Source organism: Hemicordylus capensis, chromosome 5 (genome assembly GCF_027244095.1).
Source record: "Hemicordylus capensis ecotype Gifberg chromosome 5, rHemCap1.1.pri, whole genome shotgun sequence".
In the NCBI taxonomy this organism is placed as follows: Eukaryota; Metazoa; Chordata; class Lepidosauria; order Squamata; family Cordylidae; genus Hemicordylus; species Hemicordylus capensis.
The window spans coordinates 38,992,403-39,016,251 of NC_069661.1; the positions used below are offsets into that span (position 1 = coordinate 38,992,403).

At 44.5% G+C, this 23,849-nt stretch overlaps 1 long non-coding RNA gene across 2 annotated transcripts in view; it reads right to left on the bottom strand.

Moving 5' to 3' along the window:
• Window positions 1–1,044: 1,044 nt before the first annotated feature.
• Window positions 1,045–23,849, bottom strand: part of LOC128327860 (uncharacterized) — a 54,247-nt gene continuing 31,442 nt past the window's right edge. For both annotated transcript variants that reach the window (XR_008308842.1, XR_008308841.1), the window contains exon 3: window positions 1,045–1,234. This is a non-coding gene — a long non-coding RNA (uncharacterized LOC128327860). The remainder of the gene's footprint in view (window positions 1,235–23,849) is intronic.

The window sequence follows — 23,849 nt, forward strand, 5'->3', positions numbered from 1 at the left end:
TCTTAAAGCCATCCAGGTTGTTGGCTGTCACCACATCTTGTGGCAGAGAATTCCACAAGCTGATTATGTGTTGTGTGAAAAAGTACCTCCATTTGCTGGTCCTAAATTTCCTGGCAATCAATTTCATGGGATGACCCCTGGTTCTAGTGTTATGTGAGAGGGAGAAGAATTTATCTGTATCCACTTTCTCCACTCCATGCATAATTTTATAGAATTAAATAATTTCACTTTCTACTATTACAAACAAAAGAAACTGTTTTCTCTATTCACTTTCTTCACACCATTCATAATTTTGTAAACTATTATCTTGTACCTCTCTAGTTTTCTTCATTTGAAATTATTCTTTTCTCACAGAACATGTTTTCATTCAGCTATTGATCGTGACTCCATTCTTCCAGGAGGAATATGGTAATATAATATCCTTGTATTGGTTGAAGTAGAGGGAGGAGTATATTTGTGTAGCTTCAGGGTGGAACTGATCACATTCTGTAGGACGAAACCATATTTTGAATAAGCTTGCTAATACTGCTAACTCTGAACCCGCACTCAAAACAATTAGCAAATGAACATGGTACAGTCATTGTGGAAGTGTATCACTTCAGAATGCAGATGAAATATCATGTTTGAATGCTCCTCCCATGCTAAAATCTCTTTTCATGAACAAGACCTGTATATTGGGTGGAGAACACTTCTTGGACCATTCATAATTTAATTCATGATATATGTGTGGAAGCCCCACACATATATCAGTCCCTCTGCTGGAGAGGAGGATGCCAGTTCCAGAGCTCCCTTCCTGCCACACATCTGTTCAGTAGAGTAAAGGGGGAGGGAGACTGAAAGAACTATGGACTGGGGGTGCACATCTGTCTGATTTTATCTTGCTTTTCTTCAAACCCTCCTGATCCATTCAGAATGTATATGGTTATGCAATCAAATATTTTGAAACAGCACAAAATCCTGAGCAACTTTATTGCAATGAAGCTTTTCATCAGCTACTTAAATCACATGCATCCACAAGGACTGGGAATGGGGGCTGGGAAAGAAATGAAAATAGTTTGAATGAGTTTCCGCCATCTGCAAATCACAAGTAATGAAAAGTGATTTTTCATCAGTCATTAGAGGTCATGTCCCGTTGATTAAAAACTGCATGTGTACTGTTTGTTCTGCACCTGCATGCCTTCTTGGAGACATCATCATGCTTGACTTTAGGAAACTTGACTTTAGGAAACTCTAGCTAAAAACAGATTGGAAGCATTTTAATGGCATGCTTGTAATACACGGTTGTATATCATAAGGCTAAGCTGATCAACCCAATAAATCAGTGTTCTTTGCTGTAATACTAACTAAAAGGTGTCAGGAAAAGTGTCCCTTGTCCTGTGCATGAGACAGCTAGAAATCCCTTCTCAAATGATCCAAGGCATGGAGAGTTGTAAGAATAAATAGGTTGTCAGTAGACGTGGAGAATTCTTGCACTATGTACAACTTCAAGTGAGCCAAAATAACCACTGCATATTGAATAATTGTGTTCTCTCCTCTGCTGTTCAAATTCTACAGAGATGTCTCTGTAATTACAAACAGGGCGATGCAGTTGTGCTGAGATGAAACAGATTTTTATGATTAAGGAACCATAAAACAAGAGATGGATATGTTCTTCATAGGTCTCCCCCATCTCCACCTTTTTAATCAAAGGTGTTAACACATGCAAATTAAATTTTCTGTTCACATCCTTGGGAGATTATTTGTAACATTAGTGAGTGCTTTACAAAAAAACAAATTAAAATAAATAAGACTGCGGGAACACAAGAATGGCTGGCTGGCTGGCCAGGATACTGGTTTCCTTGATGAGTCTCACAGCCCCACATATTGTTGCAACGTGTAGCTTTGCAACTGTGCTGTATAGGCATAGGCAGAAATGTGGTGTATGTGCAATTGTTTGTACCTGTTACAAGATATAGCAAGTTTTTTAAGTGCAGAGCTTGATCAAAGGCCTATTGAAAGCAATGAGGAGATTTCTTTTTTCCTCACTGGGCATTTTTTATAACGTCTAGTACACTGACAGACATCCTGGCTAAATTTCCTAGAGGAAATTCTGTTGAAATATAGTAGTTTAAATTACTCGTTGAACATAACAGGATAATTTTTATCATGATGTCGGCAGCTGAATATTTATTTTGAACACAGACAGTGTACCTTGAGTAGAGACTTAATCTGGTGTAATAGTCATTCCCTTGCCACTGGGAACCCTGGGAACTGTAGCTCTTTATTGATTGATTGATTGATTGAATTCAATTCAATTCAATTCAATTCAATTCAATTCAATTTGTATACCGCCCTTCCAAAATGGCTCAGGGCGGTTTACAATTAAAACACACTACTAAAACAGTAAAGAGCTAAAACAAATTAAAAAACAATATAACAATTAACAATTTAAAAACATTTTAAAACAACAATTAAACAATTACAGTGATTAAAAAACCCCAAATCAGGTTTTGAATTTTAAAATAAACCAGAAATTAAAAACCCCACAATTTAGGAAGCTGAGAAAGCTTGGGTGAAAAGAAGGGTTTTCAGGTGTTTTTTGAAAATTGCCAGAGATGGGGAGGATCGTATCTCAGCAGGGAGCACATTCCACAATCTCGGGGCAGCGACCGGGAAGGCCCATCTCTGTATAGCCACCAAACGAGTTGGCGGTAACTGGAGATGGACCTCCTCAGATGACCTCAATGGGCGGTGAGGCTCATAACGAAGAAGACGCTCTCTTAGGTACCCAGGGCCTAAGCCATTTAGGGCTTTGTAAGTTATAACTAGCACTTTGTATTTTGTCCGGAAACCTATTGGCAGCCAGTGTAACTCCATCAGTAAAGGAGTAACATCGTCTCTCCGAGATGACCCAGAAACCATGCTGGCTGCTGCATTCTGGACCAACTGAAGTTGCTGGACTACGTACAAAGGCAGTCCCACGTAGAGCACATTACAAAGGTCAAGTCTGGAGGTTACCAGCAGATGTACCACAGTTTTGAGGTCATTGATCTTGAGAAACAGGCGCAGCTGGTGTATCAGCCGGAGCTGATAGAAAGCACCCCGGGCAACCACCTCTAGGGATGTGCATGGTCCGGAGCAGTCCGGACCGGCACTGAAGGGGGGCCTTTCTTTAAGTGCGGGGAGGGCTTGCTTACCCCTCCCGCCTCTTTGCCCCCTCCAGTGCCCGTATTTAACAGACTAATGGGGCGCTGGAAACCAGCCGCCCCCGCCGCCGCGGCGAGCAGATTTACCCCCAAAACTACCAATATCCCTGCCGCCGCCGCCGCCCGCCAGCCCTCCCTCCCTCCCTCCCTCCCAGCTGCCCGCCCGCCCGCCCGAGTCCTTACCCGATGCTTTAGTAAAAAACGAGAGGAGCTACCGGACAGAGCTCCTCTCGCTAGGAAGGCCTGCTGCATACTGAAGGCGCTTTGCGCGCGCGCGCGCATGCGCGCGCCACAAAGGACGCCAATCGCCGGAGGCCTGGTCTACCCGCCGGGAAAAGGCCGGGTAGACCGGGCCTCCGGCGATCGGAGGCCCGGTCTACCCGGCCTTTTCCCGGCAGGTAGACCGGGCCTCCGGCGATCGGCGTCCTTTGCGGCGCGTGCATGCGCGCGCAAAGCACCTTCAGTATGCAGCAGGCCTTCCTAGCGAGAGGAGCTCTGTCCGGTAGCTCCTCTCATTTTTAACTAAAGCATCGGGTGAAGACTCGGGCGGGCGGGCAGGCAGCTGGGAGGGAGGGGAGGGAGGGCTGGCAGGCGATGGCGGCGGCAGGGGTATTGGTAGTTTTGGGGGTAAATCTGCTCGCGGCGGGGGGGCGGGGGCGGGGGCGGCTGGTTTCCAGAGCCCCGTTCGTCTGTTAAATACGGGTGCTGGAGGGGGCAAGGAGGCGGGAGGGGTAAGCAAGCCCTCCCGCCCTTAAAGCAATGCCCCCCACCTGGACCCGGACCAGCAAGGGCCGAACTGGTCCAGCAGTTCGGCCATTCTTTAGAATGGCCGCCGGACCGGTTCGGACTCACCCCTAACCACCTCAACCTGAGAAACCAGGGAGAGGTGTGAATCCAGAAGTACTCCCAGACTGCGAACCTGTTCCTTTTGGGGAAGTGTGACCCCATCTAGAACAGGCAGATGAAAATTGTCTCTAGAGTTCTGACCCTGCACAATAAGTACTTCCATCTTATCTGGATTCAGCTTCAGTTTATTCTCCCTTATCCAGCCCATTACTGCTTCCAGACAGGCATATAGGGAGGATATGCAGGCTCCTGAGGAAGCTGACATGGAGAAGTAGATCTGGGTGTCATCAGCATACTGGTAACACCCAGCTCCAAATCCCCTGATGATCTCTCCCTGCGGTTTCATGTAGATGTTAAAAAGCATTGGAGAAAGTACAGAGCCTTGAGGGACACCATACTTAAGCTCAGATTTTGAAGAGCAACAGTCTCCAATTGACACCATCTGGAATCTATCCGAGAGGTAGGAGCGGAATCACTGTAAAACAGTGCCTCCCACCCCCAACACCCTCAGACGTTCCAGAAGGATACCATGGTCAATAGTATCGAAAGTCGCCAAGAGATCCAAAAGGACCAACAGAGTCACACTTCCTCTGTCAATTCCCAATTGGAGGTCATCTATCAAGCCGACCAAGGCAGTTTCCACCCCATAGCCCACCTGAAAACCAGTTTGAAATGGGTCTAGATAATCAGTTTCCTCCAAGACCGCCTGGAGCTGAGAGGCCACCACCCTCTCAATTACCTTGCCCAGCTATGGGAGATTGGAAACAGGCCTATAATTGCTCAACTCCGAGGGATCTAATACAGGCTTCTTTAGAAGAGGTCTAATGATTGCCTCCTTAAGACAAGGAGGCATCCTGCCCTCCCTCAGAGAAGTGTTTATGATATCCACCAGGCTGTTTACAACAACCTCTATGCTAGATCGAACAAGCCATGTTGGACAAGGGTCAAGAGAACAAGTGGTAGGCCTCACCAATCCAAGCAGCTTGTCCACATCCTCAGGAGTCACAAACTGAAACTGATCCAGTCGAATCACATTAGAGGAGTCGTTGGGCACCTCCAGCTCAGACATCAAATTAATTGTGGAGTCTCCATCTAGGTCGGCCCAAATCTGAGAGATTTTATCTGCGAAAAACTCTTCAAACACATCACAGCGGATAACTGATGACTCCAAATTCTGGTTCAAGGGAGTGGGGGAAGATACTAATCCCCTCACAACCCTGAACAACTCCACTGGACGTGAATTTGCAGAGGCAATACTGCAGAAAAGAACCGCCTCTTTGCCACATGTATTGCCTGAGCATAGATCTTTAGATGTGCTCTATGTCGCAATCTGTCAGATTCGAGTCGAGTCTTCCTCCACTTGTGCTCCAGTTGCCTACCTTGCCGTTTCAGCCCCCGTAGATCTTCTGTATACCAAGGGGCCAATTTTGAAGCGGGTTGGAGGGGACACTTGGGAGCAATCATGTCTACTGCCCTGGTGAGCAAGTTGTTCCAATTCTCAACCAGGGCATCAACAGGATCACCAGCAAAGCCAGCATTAAATCCCTCCAATGCTTCTTGGAATCTTAATGGATCCAATAACCTCTTCGGGCGGACCATTCTAATGGGCCCCTCACCCCTGCAGAGGTGGGAAGTGGTTGTAAGTCCAACCTTAACCAGATGGTGGTTCGTCCATGACAATGGGGCAATCACAGGAGTCCCCACCCACGGAACACCACCCTGATCAGAGTATAATACCAAATCAAGCGTGTGACCTGCAATATGCGTAGATCCAGAGACCACTTGGGATAGGCCCATAGTTGTCATGGCTGCTATGAACTCCTGAGCTGCCCCGGACAGATTGGTCCCAAAATGAACATTGAAGTCCCCCAGCACCAAGAGTCTGGGAGACTCCAACGTGAGTTTCGCGACCAAGTCCGTGAGCTCAGTAAGGGATTCCGCTGGGCAGTGGGGCAATCGGTACACCAACAGAAGTCTAAATCTATCCCTGGCCCCCAAACTCAAGTACACATATTCAATATGGTCCGATACCCTGACAGGGACCTTGATAAGGGAGATGTTATCCCTATAGACCACTGCTACCCCACCTCCCTGCCCACGTCCCCTCACCTGCTCCTCTACAGAATACCCTGGAGGGAGAAGCTAGGACCAAACTGGACTTTAAGGAAGGTGGAAATAACAGATGTCCTAGCCAAACTTTGGTTCCCTAGATTCTTAGGAGAAACCATGGCAGATCCCTAGAGGTAACAGGTCTTCATGCAACTTAAGAACATAACAGCCCTGCTGGATCAGGCTCAAGGCCCATCTAGTCCAGAATCCTAATTCAGATACCTCTGAGAAGCCCACAGGCAAGTTGTGAGGCATGCACTCTCTCGTGCTGATGCTTTCCCTACAACTGATATTTGGAGGCATCTTGCCTCTGAGGCTGGAGGTGGCCTATAGCCATCAATCTAGTACCCAGAGATAGACCTGCCCTCCAAGAATTTGTCTAAGCCCCCTTAAAGCCATCCAAGCTAGTGGGCATCACCACATCCTGTGGCAGGAAATTCCATAGATTATGTGCTGTGTGAAAAAGTGCTTCCTATATTTTTTTCTTGTCCTAAATTTCCTGAGTTTCAGTTTCATGGGATGATCCCTGGTTCTAGTGTTGTATGAGAGAGAAATCAGAATTGTACATATCGATACATCAATTTGGGCCAGACATTGTCATGACTAGTTCAGTAAACCAACATTGTAATGGTGGTTTTTGAAAAGCACTTAAAACTGTCTCTCTTATTATAAGGCTGTAATATGATATTGGTTAACTGCTTTGAAAATGGAGCCTGCTGTGTGTCTTCCTGATGGGCCTAAATTAGAACAAGAAGGAGAAAACATCTTAATAACCTGGAAGAACTTCATGGCTGAAGCCTGGAGTCAAGCATGATAATGACATCCTAAAATGGCAAATTACCAATCTAAATTTTACCACTGAGCAATCACTATCATATGTAGGCTCAGCATGTACTAGACAGTGGGGCCTTTCACACGATCATGTGGGAGGGCGGGGGAGAAGGCAGGGTTAAGCCTACCTTCCCCACATACAATCCTGGACTGCCACCATGCACATGATCACCGTCGTGGTGTTCCAGAGGTCAGGGGAATCCCCTAATGCACTGTGTGACTAGCATTGGGGGATTCCCCCATGGGACCAGTGCTCTAGACTAATAAAACTAATAATACCAGTAATTCACTAAACTGAAGCTCACGAAGAGGTGTTTTAGCTTGAGATTGAAATTAAAATCAACTCAAGACTGGCCAGAGAAATGGGCCTTTAGAAAACAGCTTTAGACTTTAAAGAGAACAGGGAGAGAGTTTGGAGCAGAAGTTGATGAGTATAACTATATCCTTCCTATGCTGGCCTTGGGCCGAAATAAACCAATACATACATACATACTATATCCTTCTGATGGTGTGTTGGACACTTGTTCAGCAGAGAGACCTCTTCCCAGGGGCAAAGCCAGTAAGAGTCTAGGTGGTCTGATCCCAGGAGACCAGTTCTCTGAGGCAGTCAAGCATGCTGCACAGACTGGGCCTGGAGACTGGGCCAAACTGGAAGTTGAAAGCAGGATGGGCACGAGGGCCAAATCACAGCCAGATGAAATAGCTGATGCCCAGACATACGTACACGCAGAGGGTGAATCTGGAGAAGAAGCACACTGCTTGATGGGGTTTGTGGTACAAATAGGCAAAAGTCTGCCTTGGGGCCAAATGCAGACCACACCTTTTTGCTGAAAAGGGAGGTATCCATGATGGACAAAAGAATACATTTTGTCCTGTTCATTCCTAGGTTGATGTGCTCTAGAGCACAATGAAGTGAAAAGGTTTAGACAACCAGTATTGAATAGGTGGACTTAGAGCTTATCTCGTGTCAGGAAGACCTTCTGGGTAGAAGATAAATTATTTCTTTAACATAATGAGTGTTTTTCCCGTGCTTCATGCCAACCATTAACAAATATGTTAAAGCAGGGCTATTCAAATTCAGCCCTCCTGCAGATGTTGGCCTACAACTCCCATAATCCCTGGCTATGGGCCGCTGTAGCTGAGGATTATGGGAGTTAAGTCCAAAAACAGCTGAGGGACCTAAACTGAGTAGGCCTGTATTAGAGGGATGAGCTTGGTGCAATTTTATCTGCTCTTCCTATGTAGGTGATTAGTTTAGAAGGCTAATCCTTTGTGCCAACATTGACAAGCGTTTAGGCTACTCCTTTCAGAGAAATAGCTTCTCCTTAAATAAGGTCTACTCAGCAAATTCCTCTGTGCATGAACAGAGAAGGAGCATGGGTAATAGTCCCTTTTCAGTCGCGGGTTAGTCTTGACCTGGAGTTACCTCCCCATGCTACCTGCTAAATGATTTATTCTTGGGAGTTAGCCCCTGTAGGAAAACAATGAGCCTGCAGTCCCATGAGTCAAAATTGAAGCTACAAGCCTGTAGTTCCAAATTACATGTAGGGGTGCTGCTGGAAGCCCACAAACAGGCTATTATCTTAACAGATACTGAAAGCTATATTGGCATGAAATTACAGGCTAGTTAGCTTAATGTCTGTTCCAGGCGAATTGATGGAAAGCATCCTCAAGGATAAAATTGTAAAGCACATAGAAGAACAGGCCCTGCTGGGAGAGAACCAGCATAGCTTCTGCAAAGGTAAATCTTGGCTCACCAACCTTTTGGACTTCTTTGAGAGTGTCAACAAGTGTGTGGATCAAGGTGATCCATTTGACAAAGTATACCTGAACTTCTAAAAAGCCTTTGACAAAGTTCCTCATCAAAGACTCCTGAGGAAACTTAGCTGTCATGGGATAAGAGGACAAGTACATGTGTGGATTGGTAACTGGTTGAAAGACAGGAAATAGAGGGTAGATATAAACTGAGAGTTTTCACAATGGAGGGAAGTAAGAGGTGGTGTCCCCCAGGGATCTGTACTGGGACCGGTGCTTTTTAATTTATTCATAAATGATCTAGAAGCAGGGGTAAGCAGCTAGGTGGCCAAATTTGCATATGATACAAAACTCTTTCGGGTAGTGAAATCCAAAACAGACTGTGAGGAGCTCCAAAAGGATCTCTCCAAACTGGGTGAATCTCTCCGAACTGGGTGACAAAATGGGTGGATCTCTCCGATCTCTCCAAAATGGGTGGATCTCTCTGGGTGACAAACTGGGTGGATCTCTCCGAACTGGGTGACAAAATGGCAAATACAGTTCAGCGGTTGGCAAGTGTAAAATGATGCACATTGGGATGAAAAACCCCAACTTCAAGTATACGTTGATGAGATCTGAGCTGTCGGTGACTGCCCAGGAAAGAGATCTTGGCCTCATGGTGGACAGCTTGTTGAAAGTGTCGACTCAATGTGTGGCAGCTGTGAAAATGGCCAGTTCCACCACAAGCCCAAGATCTCTCTCCTGGTCAGTCACTGATAGCTCAGGTCCCATCATCATATATGTGAAATTGGGGTTTTTTGCCCCAATATGCATCACTTTACACTTGCTTGCATTGCTTACATTAAGCAAACTAAAGTATGCTGATTAATATGCTGATAAAAATGTTTTAACATAAAATCAGGAAAAGATCACAATGATCTGTAACATTTCATTATATGTACTATTTATTGTATCCTCTGCATGTAAAAATGCATCCACGGCTGTTGTCCTTTGAATGTGAAATAGTACAGTCAAACATTTAATCATGAAGAGTTATCAGGATCAACATGCTCTGTTTTAGTCCATATGGTCAGTAACCAAATCATATATTTTTTTCTCTGATTCATTAAAGGATTAGATATTTTGAATAATAACTATATCCTCCACAGTTGGGTTACTTAGAATGAGAGCATGTATGATATCAGCCTCTGTGCGTCAGTGTGTAAGATAATCACTAATTGCTAGTGTGACAAGTTGTTATCACCCAATGCAGCAATGTGGTTATAACCAAGCATTCTTTTGCACCTGTGTGAGAGAGATGACTTTGGGTAGGTCACTGGTATACTTTTATCCTGTTTTCTTATTAAGTCGCCCTTTACTTAGTCAGACTAATAGCCACCTTAACCAGTGACCATCAACTCTGACCAGCAAATGCACTTCAAACTCTCCTGCACAGATTTAGACCTCATTAAACAGGAACTGAAACTTGGGCTTTCTATATACAAAGTATACGTTTAGAGAGCTATTGCCTCAGGAACAAGGCCTTTAATTCAGTTCAGCAAGGTTCCCCCTTTTACTTCACATCAGGCAAAAAATAACTCATTTTAAAAATTTAAAATGTTATTTAAAATTTAAAATAAAATTTAAAATAATTTAAATTATTTAAAATTTTCTGTGAGTTCTGTATATGACTCAAGACATTCATGTCCATCTCACTTTCTGAGGTTGCTCACATGACCTCGTTTCCTGTAGCCAGGAAGGAAGGATTGGTCTCCCATATTAGCACTGCTGCAGCGAGCAGTGCAGCAAAAGAGAGTCCACGGGAAGGATACCCGGCCTCCAGAAAGCCCACAATGCACTGTTTTCACAGGACATTGAAGTCATTCTAGAGTTGGGACACTCTTTCCCCTGGTCTCTATGGCAGCACAGCTTCCTTGCAGCCCGAACAGGGTTGCCAGCAGTCCATGCTGCCACACAGATGGGTGGTGGGGTAGGAGGGTACATTCATGCCCTCCAACCTCACTTTTATCCTGGGTAAAAAACCCAGGCTACCTGGCTGAGCAGCACTGGGACCGGTCCCAATCCTAGTACTCCATACATGTACAGCCCTACCCGGGTAGAACTGTGCAAGTCTGGCTAAATGCCCTTTATCTCGCTCTCTCTCACACCGCCTCCCACTACACTTTCCCCCCTTCCGTTTTCTTGCTTCCTTGTGGAACTCTGTCGTTCCCCTTTTGCCCCTTTAATTTTAGTCTCATTAGCTCACCTTGCAAACCCCCTCAAAAGGTAGAAGCCTTTTTCTATATCCTGCTCTATTGTACTCTTGCCTTCTAAAAGCCACACTTGTAAGGATTGCCATTCTCAAGTGTGGTGCAAGTGTGGTACAAAAATTCACTGCATTCTGAGGCATGTGTTTGGAGGGCAGAGGTTGTGTGCTTGAAGCACTTCTGCCATGCTTAGAATGTCCTCATTCATAAGGCTCTTTCAATGTCTTATTTTGGAAGATACAGGCATGCACACATGAGTTTTTAATGTGCATGATCAAGTAATTTGGGAAGGGTCTAAGAAACCAACAAGTGTACTGTCCTCCAATTTGAAGGCACAACAGTATAAATGAGGGCTTGTTCATGCATGCATGTTTATCACTTGATAGCTTCAGCATCAATGAAGATTGAATATGCCATCCATGGGCAAATGGCACAGATAGAATTGTCATATGACCTCATATAACCCCAATGCAGTGCTGGGTTCACATATTCAGTTGCAAGTCACCAGAATACATGTTGCGTTTGCATGTAATGTGGAACTGCACTTGGACCCATTGGACCCACAGTTCCACGTTACGTGCAATGTGACCATTGAGTAATAAAGTGATGTATATGCACATGTGAACAAAACCTGAGGGAAATGGCCATTTCCATGTTATCATCCTTTCTTTCATCCTTTCTTTCATCACCCAGATCCTTTCTTTCCTTTGTTTTCTTTCTCACATCTTTGATTTTGTCTATATATTTCCGTGGCAAGGCCTTGTCCTTTACATTTCTTTGCACAATGCCATAAACATTGGCAATGATGTATGAATAATAAGTAATGTACTCTGAAACACTGAATAAATCATCTAAATTATATACACAGCACTATTTACTTATGGTGCATGAGCTAGAGTGAAACACAATAAGATGCAGATAATCTGTATGAATTCATCAAATCTGTACATGACCAAAACAACAACAACAAAAACACCACCAGGATAAAGGTGTGGAATATAATTATTCCATACTGTAAGGCTAAATATCTGGAATGCATCATACATTAAATGTAAACCACTGTACATTCCATTAACTGAGACTGAAATCAATGATACTCAATGGCAAGTAAGTGTGGCACACACTTTCTCAAAGTATTGTATCTGCCCAAACCTCACTGAACTTGTCATAGATCACTAGAGAATGAAAGCCACATAGAAGGTAATAAAATATTTCTTGCATTAATATACTGTGCATTATTTGTAAGTAAAAATTCAAAAGATCATCCAGGTGACTTGTCTTAAAACACACACTAGTGATAAAACTGAAACCTGTAAAAGATGTGGAGCGGCTTTAAGTTGTCAGTTGCATTTAAAACAAAATGGAACCTTGTCTGAGGCCTGGCAACCCAAAACCATAGGTACTGGCAAGCCAGTAAGTTAACTACAAGACATCTGATCTCTTTATTAAGTGTTAGAAAACAGTCAGCAAACTCCAAACAGATCCAATTTGTTAGTATGCATATGTCAGTGAAAGAAAGAAAAAAGCCTAGGAGTTAGCATTTATAAATGACACCTTTTTAAAATAGTAAAGAAAGATGGTTAAAATAATGTGTGCATACAGCTTCACAGTATATTTTCTTTGAGGCAAATCTGGGAATCAAGGAAAGATTTTTTCATTTTCGTAAACGAAGCAGATGTTTATGATTAGGTCTTAGTTAACATCACCCAGCTGTCCAATGATGATTTTATAGAGGGGAGAGCATTGTAGAGTGCCACATGTTTATATAAATCATTACTATGGCAGTCATGTTACTGGGGCAAAAGTGCTACATTTCCCATTTTAGGTAACCTCTTCAAATCACACCATATAACACTGCAATAAGCTGTACTCCCCAACACAGTATCTGCTTCCAGTTTCCTGTAGTGAACTGATGTGTGTCATTATGCATCAGCAAGCATTGTATGATTTCAACAAGCAGCATCACATCTACTGGTATATGGAGTGCAAAATCCTGTGGCACTTTATATTCGAAACATGGGCAGTGAAACATGAGATGCACACTGCTGGAATTGCATTATACACTATCTGTTCCTGTGGGAGATGGAGTTCTCAGTGCCTTCAACAAATTGTATTTAAAGCAGTGAAACTGGGTATTTGTAATATAATATTTAGTCAAAAGAAGCTTTTGGGAGGCATTCAACAGTCTGCTATCTGAACATGTTTCACGCCACAGATGTACTCTTTTTCTTCTTCTTGGAATCAACAGAATTCTGGGGCTAGACTGCATTGGATCTCTGTGTTTGTGCCTTTGTATTAGTTTTATAAATCATTCTCCAGGCTGGTGCATATATAGAGGGGGGTGGGAATTTTCCTCAAGACACTTATGGAGGGTGAAATATTCCCCCCCTAAATTTAAGCATCTGAGCAATGTAACATAAAGGGTTGCCTTCATTCTTGACTGGCTAAAGGTCTTTGGTCCCACATTATGTGAGAAAGAAAACACAGACTGACATCCAGACTAATGGTGTGCTAGAGCAAATGTGTTGCACTAGTGCCAGGATGTTTTGAAAGCTAGTTTCACTAAGTCAGGAGCTTGCATCCCACGTGAGTATGGTGCTTGTGCAACACAGTGGGCTTGCACATTAAGGAGCACAACCTCTTGTGATGAAATGCCCACATCCTGTTCTGCTATCGTGCTGAACAAGCACAACGAGAGCACTAGGTATTGTGCAACTTGGAGCATCCCTGCAACTTCATGCAGCTTCATAACCCTTTTGCATATGCACAGCTTATGCATATGCACAGTCAGAACTGAACCTGAGTTTTGAAGCATTAGAAATTGAGGCTGTTCTCACGAGCAGCCAAGACCAGGCTAAGGCAACCAAGCCTGGGTCTGGCTGTCCATGAGAACAGTGGCAGACCCACGAAAGGAGCCCGCTGGTTAGCTAAGGTTAAAGGCACAAGTATGCCCTTAGCTTGGGCTAACTGCTCGTGTGTGAGCACAAGCTGCTGCCAGCCAGCATTGGCACAGGAACTGGCTCCCGGCCACTGCCGGGGGTGTGTGTGTCCCCACAATGAACTCATGCGGTGCATTGTGGGATTTCCAGGGGCCAGGTTGTATACATCCCGGTATTACAACCCTTATTCTTCTGTGCTGCCTGGGGCAGTGGAGATGTGTGATCCCTGCTCCCAGCAACGTTTTGGTAATTGTCTGTGGGGAAGGGAAGGTTATGCAGACTTCCTCCCTCATCTGCCCACCCTCCTGCCCTCCCAAATGGTCGTGAGAATGGGCCCTTTAAGTTTCTGATTCTAACAGTCAGCAACAAACTGGAAAATGCAATGGCCTTCCATCTTAAGCTACCGGACAAGCTTCATATTATACACTCTGATGTGGACAGTACAACTGAAAGGGTAAAGGTAGCATTAGTAGACAAGTACACAGGGGTTTTCCCAGTCTAGCCTCTCTCACGGCCTTTCTCAGCCTAGTCAGGAACTGAGAAGGGAGGAACTAGGAATTATGTCAAGACAATCCACTTGTTCTGCTAGAAAATGCTACCCGTCCTCCAAGCTCATAGGTTGACAGGGCGGGCAGCTTTGCGTGAGACAGGGATGAATGGGGGAATGAATGCTGAGGGGAGAAGATTACAATACAGCTGATAAGTCTTCCACCGGGTCTTTCATTCCATGCAGAAGTAGAATCTCAACTACCTGCCCAGGATTTATAGTATGGATTTCAGAGGTTGTCTTTTGGAAACCAAGTAGGAATTTGTTGCTTCCTTACTTGATTAGCCGTTACCAGGAGTGAGAGGGGGGTTGCCTATTTCATACTTTTTTGAACAGGTCTGGTTGCATTAGATAGTGTATTTTAGACCACAGCGGGCAGGCGCAGACTTATAGGGAAAAACTGCAGGATAAGATTGGTAAACATCCCAAGACATTCTGAGTGAAGAGAAGATTGTCCAAAACAATTCCTCAGAGTAGGATGGCACGAGGGAAATGGGATGGGATCTCCTTTAGGCAGTGGCAGCATTGCCAAACTCAAAGGTATGATCGCTTGGAGGAGGGAATGCTGCCAGGTGCTTCCTTGTCTAGGGGTTGTCTAGGAGGAACAGGGAGCATTCTATGCAGGCAGCTTCTCAACAAGGTATTTCTTGCAGGCTCAGCAATGGACTTTAATTTAAAAGTGTGCAAGAGGGAATATCTAGCCAATCAGACCATGGCAAGAAGAAAACAACAACAACAACAAAAACCCAAAGCAAGACCTGCTCACTGCCATCATCTCTATCTACCTTCCATTTCAGTTTTCCATGTATTCCTAATTGGTTACATTTTATCTTTGTGATAGATTGTAATTGTTGTAAGCTGCTTTGGAAGCTGAAGCTGAAAAGTTGCCAGCGTGGTGTAGTGGTTAGAGTGCTGGACTAGGACCGAGGAGACCCGAATTCAAATCCCCATTCAGCCATGATACTAGCTGGGTGACTCTGGGCCAGTCACTTCTCTCTCAGCCTAACCTACTTCACAGGGTTGTTGTGAGGGGAAATGTAGTACACCGCTCTGGGCTCCTTGGAGGAAGAGCACGATATAAATGTAAAAAAACCCAAAAAGCTGGGGAAAGCTGCATGAAAGCAGGATACATACAAGGCATTTATGTATGAATGAATAAATGAATGTGCTTATCAGCTATGGCAGCTAAATAGAGGTAGCATTCATATGGGCTGTCCTAGCCAAATGTGCACTGACAAGGGAGGGAGGGAGAGGGCGGGAGGGAAGCCAGTGGGAGCAGCAGGAGTCACCAAAAGCCACGGGCCACCACCCATGTTGCTGCTATGTCTGATGCAGATGATGGTAACACCGAGAGATGTCTTTTGCCTTCATGCCCCACTTGGAAACATTCCAGAGGCATCTATCTGGTTAAAGTTGGAAACAGAATGCCATAAAATGGAACCCTGGTTTGATCTAGAAAGCCAATCCTGATGTTCTTAAGATCCAGCAACTTTGGAAAGACTCCCATCTAGGGATTTCTAATGTTGTCTAGGGCTTGCTATTCCTGTTTCAAACCAGTCACATTATCTTTTTTTTTTTTTTTTAAGTGGGGCTTCCTCTGTGGTTGTCTAAAATCTGAAGACTTGGGTGGGCTTCATTTTAAAGGGGATAGCTGGTTCTAGCTAGATAGGTAGGAGAGGTGGAATAAGCCTTCTCTTGTTAAGACACAGGGAACAAGGCCTTCCCCTTTAAGCCCCCATGCTTCTTCAGCCAGGAAGCATTGGCCATTCTGTTTCTTGGCTTTTGCTTGCCATCCAGGCTTGCACCTTGCCCGTATCCCTCCTCTCTCCTTTTCCCCTTTTCATTTTTGGTCTCAAACATTTAGCCAAATCTCTATGAAGACTGCTTCTCAAAAGGGAAGAAAAATATTGTTTTAAAATGACAAGTTTCCAAGCCATTAGATCACGGTAGATGTCGGAGCCAAATTTTATTTTTATTTTTTAAAAGATCTTTCAACCCTGCAACTGGTTCATGCAAAAGTTATTGATACCTGGCAGCGGGTTTACAAAAAGAATGATTCATGCCCGAAATATGAGTGCGTATGATGGAAGATCTTTGGCAGGATGCTAGAAGACAACTCCATGCTAACAAATTCCTTTGTACACCTACCAAAAAGATGCTCCAAAGAGATATAAGCCAGATAGCTGTCAGATACAACTGCCAGATGCTTAATGGTAACTACAAGTGGGGAAGCAGCTCCCATAATACTGGACATGTCAAAGAAACAATACCTTAGCATTCAGAATGCAGTGACCTGGCTCTCGTTTAAGACTGGTAGGCTTTAACAAGGCATGGAAAACAACAAAAAGAGATATTGTATGGAAGAATACCTAGCAGACCTTTACTGCGACTGCATAGATTTCTAAGACAATTGATCACATAGGGTCAGGAAGCTAAAAAGAGGGAGTTAAGCAAAGAAGAACATAATAGAGATTTATACATGTATGCATGGTGTGCAGAGTTGGTTAGAGAGACTTCCCCCCTCCCACTCTATCTCACAACACTAAGGCTCATCCAATGATATTGTTTGGATTTGGGACAGACGAGAAAGAATAGTTCTTCACGTGGCACATGCATTATGGAATTCACTGGCACATGGTAAAGGGATGGCCATCAGCTTAGATTACCTTAATAAGGGATTGGATAAATTCATGGTGGTTAGCCATGATAACTGTGTGAGGCAATATGTCACTGCATACAGTTGCTGGGGAGCAACCATGGAAGAGAGCTATTGCCAGTGGCAGCTGGTGCAGGTGCCTCCGGGGGGGGGGGGGCAGTGGGAGGCACCTTTGTGTCAATTAGTAGGTGTTAACCTCCCGTACCGCACCAAGTGTTTCCTTTATTAAATTGCCCACATCCTGGCCTCACCCAAATTTCTGCCCTTCAGTGTTGATGTTCCAAAGACTTTCCACCACATAGAGAATCAATCTACACACTGCAAAACTGTGAGTCTCATAGGCCGCATACGCATGTAACGTGGACAGAAATACATATATTCACAGTCGGGTTGCGCTATGGACGGGACCGGAGTTGCATGCATTTAGATGTAAAAGTAAGGAAACCATGAGTCCCTGCAACTCTGGTCCCTTGTTACATGCAAATGCAGCCATAGTATTCTGTCAGGTCATTATGGGCATGGGGCAGGAAAATGTGGGAAATCTTACCCCAGTACAGAGAAAAGCCCGGCAGTCATGCCACCCACCCGATTTGATGGCATTAGCCGTGAGGTTCCAGTTGGCCAACCTCCAGAATAGCCCTGTCCAAGAGCAGTTGCTATTCTATCAGAAGGTATTGAGGTCTTGCTAGATTTTGGAATGAGATCTCATTTTCAGCTGAAATCTCACGAGAATTGCCAGAGCTGTCAGGAACTATATAAGAGTGAACAGGCCCATTGATGAGGGCCCATTAACCAAGGAAGGCCTGTGCTGGCCTTGTGGCCTTGTGAATTGAAGTAACTTGAAGTGAGCACTAGTGGGGGTTGTGTGATTGAAACTAACCCTGAAACCCCTGAGGCCTGTGAGAAGAAGCAGGTGTTTGCTGTGGTCCTGTGACCTGGTTACTTGGGAGCTTGACGTATGCTAAATGAATATGTGAATCTGGTTTGTGGCACTTTCCCCCTAGAAATGCATCATTTCCGACAGCATGTATACAATAGCCCATCCCTGAAAAGCAGCTGCAGGAATGTTGCAAGTTCAAACCTGACCAGGGGCTCAAGGTTGACTCAGCCTTCCATCCTTCCGAGGTCGGTAAAATGAGTACCCAGAATGTTGGGGGGCAATATGCTAAATCATTGTAAACCGCTTAGAGAGCTTCCAGCTATAGAGCGGTATATAAATGTAAGTGCTATTGCTATTGCTATAAATGCTAGCAATCTGCATTATTTGAAGAACAGACTTTGGTTCTAAAAATAGATAAATTCACATTATGTTGGCACCTCATGTGCCAAGTAGAAATGCCCATAACTGAAGATAGTGCATTTAAGCAGGCACTGACAACACCACACATATAAAAGTACCCTTATTTACACTTCAAACCTAACATGACATATCATTCTGCATTCCAGTTCCGTGTCAGAATAAGTGCACTGAATGATCATAAAGCCCCCCCCCCACATTTTTAATGATGCAGCTCCTCATTCCTCCACTGACTGGTGTCACGATTTACTTAAACAAGGAAGGTCCCAATTTTTTTTAATGTTCTCAAGAGATTATTTCAAGCTTTAGAGCCAGACATGTGACACTCACTATTTTCTGAGCTAAATCTACTGCAGTTTTAGGCAAATGAGGGTATCAATGTTACATTTGTTTTAGTGGCCTTGATCAAATACTTCCAAAAGTAATAAAAGTGTGGAATATTTTGATTCCCCCCCCGTCTCAGTCTAATGAAGAGCCTTTTAAAACTGCAATAATTCTGAGCATGTCGAGTGAAGGGGAGCAAGACAGACTTGGCATTGGCATGACTATTAGTCTAGCTATATTAAAAGCAGCTGCATAGAAGACTGGAAGCAATGTATAAACCCAAAGAAAGGGTTGGTTGGCTGCTGCAAGGTAAGGGCAAACCCAGACGGCTCAGATCATATGGCAGAATTGCTGCTTTCATGTTTCCAGTCTTGGCAAAGCCAGACACACTGCAGGCTGCAGTCAGTGCTGATCTCTGCTCTTCTTTGTAGCTGATGCTCTTATTTTGACAGGGAGCATATTCCAAAGCCCTGGGGCAGCCGCAGAGAAGGCCTGGTCCCAAGTCACTGCTAAACGAGTCAGTGGCGACCATAACTGGACACCTGTTGCAGTCATGAACCGCAATAGGGTTCATGACAAAGAAGGCGCTCTCTTAAGTATCCTGGATCCAAGCCATTGAGGACTTTATAGGTAATAACCAGCACCTTGTATTGTGATCAGAAACATAGCAGCAGCCAGTGCGGTTCTTTTAAAATTTGTGTTACACGGTCCCTTCTGGTTGTCCCATAGTCCAGCCATATTCTGTACCAACTGTAGTTTCTGAATTGACAAAGGCAGCCCCATGTAGAGTGCATTACAGTAGTTGAGCCTGGCGGTTACCAGAATATGCTTCACTGTTTTATGGTCATTTCCCTCCAGAAATGGGTGTAGCTTCCATATCAGCTGAAGCTGATAAAAAGTGCTCCTGGAAAGGTTGCAAGCAGGAGTCTCTCTTAGCGCTATCTTAGGAGATGCCCGGAAGGGAACTTGGCATCTTCTGCATGCAAGCATACAGATACTCTTCCCAGAGCAGCCCCATCCCCTGAGCAGAATATCTTACAGTGCTCACACATGTAGTATGTAGTCTTCCATTCATATGCAAACCAGGGTGGACCCTGCTTAGCAAAGGGGACAATCCATATACTTGCTACCACAAGACCAGTTCCTCACACCAACACCAGCTATGCAATCCTTGTGCCAGGCTTTTATGTTCTGAGGGAAGAGGTACCTCACTGTACAATGCTCTCACACAAAGCCTTTTGTAACCCAGGTCCAGCCAATTAAGGATAAAAGCATGATACATCTGTAGGTGTGTGCACATAAATGCTGAGGCACCCTGTGGTGCACAGTCTCATATTATGAGACCGCTACTGTGATTCGTTTTGAACTGCTGATAATCTACTGGGGGACAATCAGAGGAGAACTGGTCTTGTGGTAGCAAGCATGACCTGTCCGCTTAGCTAAGCAGGGTCCACACTGGTTGCATATGAATGGGAGACTTGATGTGTGAGCACTGTAAGATATTCCCCTCAGGGGATGAAGCCACTCTGGGAAGAGCAGAAAGTTTCAAGTTCCCTCCCTGGCTTTTCCAAGATAGGGCTGAGAGAGACTCCTGCCTGCAACCTTGGAAAAGCCGCCACCAGTCTGTGAAGACAATACTGAGCTAGATAGACCAATGGTCTGACTCAGTAGATAGCAGCTTCCTATGTTCCTATGTTTTTAGATTTATGTTATCGAAAAGAATGGTTTTCATTTTACCCTTTTAAAAATCAGTTGAGAGCAGGTGGTTGCAAAGACAATGAATATAGAGTCCAAAAGGTGGAGTAGCACTTTCAGCAGTGTGTAATAGTAATGCGTGTAAAATCATCAATGAGCCTTTTTGCATGCAGGTCCCAGGTTCCATTCCTGGTGCCTGCAAGTAAGATTGGGATAGTATCTCTGACTTCCAATGCTGCAGAGCTCCTACCAATCAGTCTAATCAGTTCTGACCTAGATGCATCAGTGGCCTGACTCAGCAATAAGGCAGCTTCAGATATTCACATGATACTATTTTTGTCTTGAAAACACTGGAGCCCTGCAATGAGTGAGCCTAATTCAACTGAACAGGTACACGATACCAAAGCACATTGGTGACACATACGTTGCGCAAGTGGAAGGACTTCCGTTCAGTCCCTGGCCTCTCTACTTTAAAAGGGTCTTAAATTGCAGGGCTAGGAAGGACCTGGCCTTGAAGAACCACAGCCATTTAGCAGGAGCAGTACTGAAACTGACAAACAGGAAATGGAGCAGGTCTGCCAGAAAGAATGCCACCATGATTTTGAACCAACAAAAAACTCGGATCATCTGGGAGAGCCCATCCAAGGAAAGACACCTCAAATGGGTCAGCTGGCACTGGGCCCAACCAGTACTGTGTGCAAACACCTGCCATCTCTGCATGCATTGCTACTATCATTCTCTAGTATACCCACACAAGCTTTGTCTGCAGTCATGCTTGCTGAGGCTGACAGATCATTTGACAATTCGCCATGAGGTAGACAAACATTCACTGGGGACTTTAGCGAGATACCACAATAATTTTGCTGGTGACCTAAACCTCATTTGAACCCCAGGTCTTCAGAAGTGAAAGGTTAATGCATTAACCCACTGCAGCATTTAGCTCCCCAGCTATGGTACCTATTTCAATATACTTTAGCGCTAGTCTGTAAATATGACATTCAGAAGTAGTTCCCAAGAGAACAGGGCACATCAGAGATGGTACTGTCCTGAATAATGCATAGCACAAGGATCTCGGAGGCTGTCTAGATAAAAGACTTTGGTTCTTTTAAGGCATAGAACAGCACTTCTGTTGTTTGCAGGTACTACTGTACAGGTGTAACTTCTAGCAAAGGCCACATTTTTAGTAGTCATTAAAAAAACAACACAACCCTTCATGTATAATCAAAGACTGAATGCTATATACTGTATGCAGTGGCTGAACTGGCCCAACTTGGCACTGCATGATCAGACAGCTTTGCTGATTTTTCTAAGCTAGGGTGGGCAAAGTCGACCCTCCAGATGTTGTTGAACTACAACTCCCATCGTCCCCAGCCACAATTTAGTGTGGCTAAGGATGATGGGAGTTGTAGTTCAACAGCAGCTGAAGGGCTGAGCTTGCCCACCCCTGTAAGATGAGGATGCCATTCTAGCAACTGGCAGGTAAATAACTATGGCCAGACATAATGGGGAACCTGAGGCAAACTCATCTCAGGTTTGCCCCCCATGTTGTCTGAATAATCAGAACCCCAGTAAGCAGACCCGACTTCAGTTCTGATCTCGTCCCCAAACCTCGGAATGAATCCTCAGTCTGTAATGAGTTTCACTTACCAGACCGAGGTAAGTGAATACCATTGCTAGCGCCAGATCGTTGACAGCACCATGTCATCCGGATTGAGATTCCTCCCTTAATTGGAGTTTAGATAGGAAGCTCCTTCCATGGGCTGCAACTCTATTGGCTGGTGCAGGCTGTCTTTCCAGGATCGAAGGAAGCCCGCACAACCAGTTGTGGGCTCCCAGGCTGGCATTGTAATCATCTGGGAGAGTGTGGGTGGACAGGGGGAGGCAAATTGCAGGTCTGTTGGATGCATGGTTTGCTCTTACATCTGAAGGCACCCTGTGAGTTCAGGGCTTGGAAACTATGGCTACTTATAACAATTGCAAAATGCTACAGCCGAATCCTAAAGAGAGGCCTCTAAATTTTACCTGTGATTCAAGTTTCTTGGTACTGAGCATTTTCTTATTATTGCATGTTTCTTTAAAAACTTATCTTTCTTGTAACTTCTGTGCATATAAGTAATCACAAATAAATTAAAATAATCATGAATCCAGGCAGTGTGCTCTCATACAAAACTATGTCACATGCATATAATCCATAAGTACAAACACAATTGTTTCTAAAGGATGTCTTCCATGACTACCAAAAGCAACTACAAATGTACATTGCATTTTACAGAAGCTGTTTCAATAATTATTCTCAATAAGCAGTGGGAGGGTTGCAGAAGTCTTGTTTGTTTTGCTTGGGTCTCTTTTCTGTACTGTGTTACCAGTGCTTGGCAGACTCCCCTTGACAGCTAGGAGAGAGAATAGAAAGTTCTCCCCAATGAGTTAAGCAGCTCTCTGTTGGAAAGGAATAGCTTAATCAGCAGAGTGGTAATCCAGCTAAGCCCTTGGTCTGGCATGCTAGAAAATTGGAATGTTGCCCCCACTAAGATGTAGCTTATGATAGCTTATTGGGACTCATCCATAGCTCTAATAAAAGGGATCAGATGTACTGTTTCAATGCATCCAAACCCAGCTGTACAGATGGGCAGGGTCCCTCAGCCTCCAATGGTCTCTGCAAGTCCATGAGGTCAGGAAGGACCACAGCAGAACCAGCAGAGGCTATGCTGTTTGCACTGCCGAATTCCTTCTTAGAATGTGTTGTGATGGGGTGGAGGGAATATTTGCTTTGTCTATGGGCATTGCCCATTCTCCCATGCATCAGATCAGGCCTGCAGGAAAGGACTACCCAAGTAACATGGAGTATCGGCCTTTTATGATTCATGATCTGCAAAGAACGGCTGTTGACGTAAGGAATGATTGTGAAACAGTGGCAATTCAAACTGCTGTTCTGTACTTTGATGAAAAATCCTCATGGCTACAGAGATGCATACTTTCAAAGAGGCTATCCTGTGTTGTCAGTTTCTTCCGAAACAAAGATCAAGCCCAAACAGTTCCTGAGTAAAACAACTAGGTTATCATAAGAACATAGGAAACTGCCATATACTGAGTCAGACCATTGGTCTATCTAGCTCAGTATTGTCTTCACAGACTGGCAGCGGCTTCTCCAAGGTTGCAGGCAGGAATCTCGCTCAGCCTTATCTTGGAGAAGCCAGGGAGGGAACTTGAAACCTTCTGCTCTTCCCAGAGCGGCTTCATCCCCTGAGGGGAATATCTTACAGTGCTCATACATCAAGTCTCCCATTCAGGGCAGACCCTGCTTAGCTATGGGGACAAGTCATGCTTGCTACCACAAAGACCAGCTCTCCTCTCATATCACAAGGGCAAAGTGGGTTATCCAACACCAACATTTCTGTACATGGTATCTACATGTGGACACA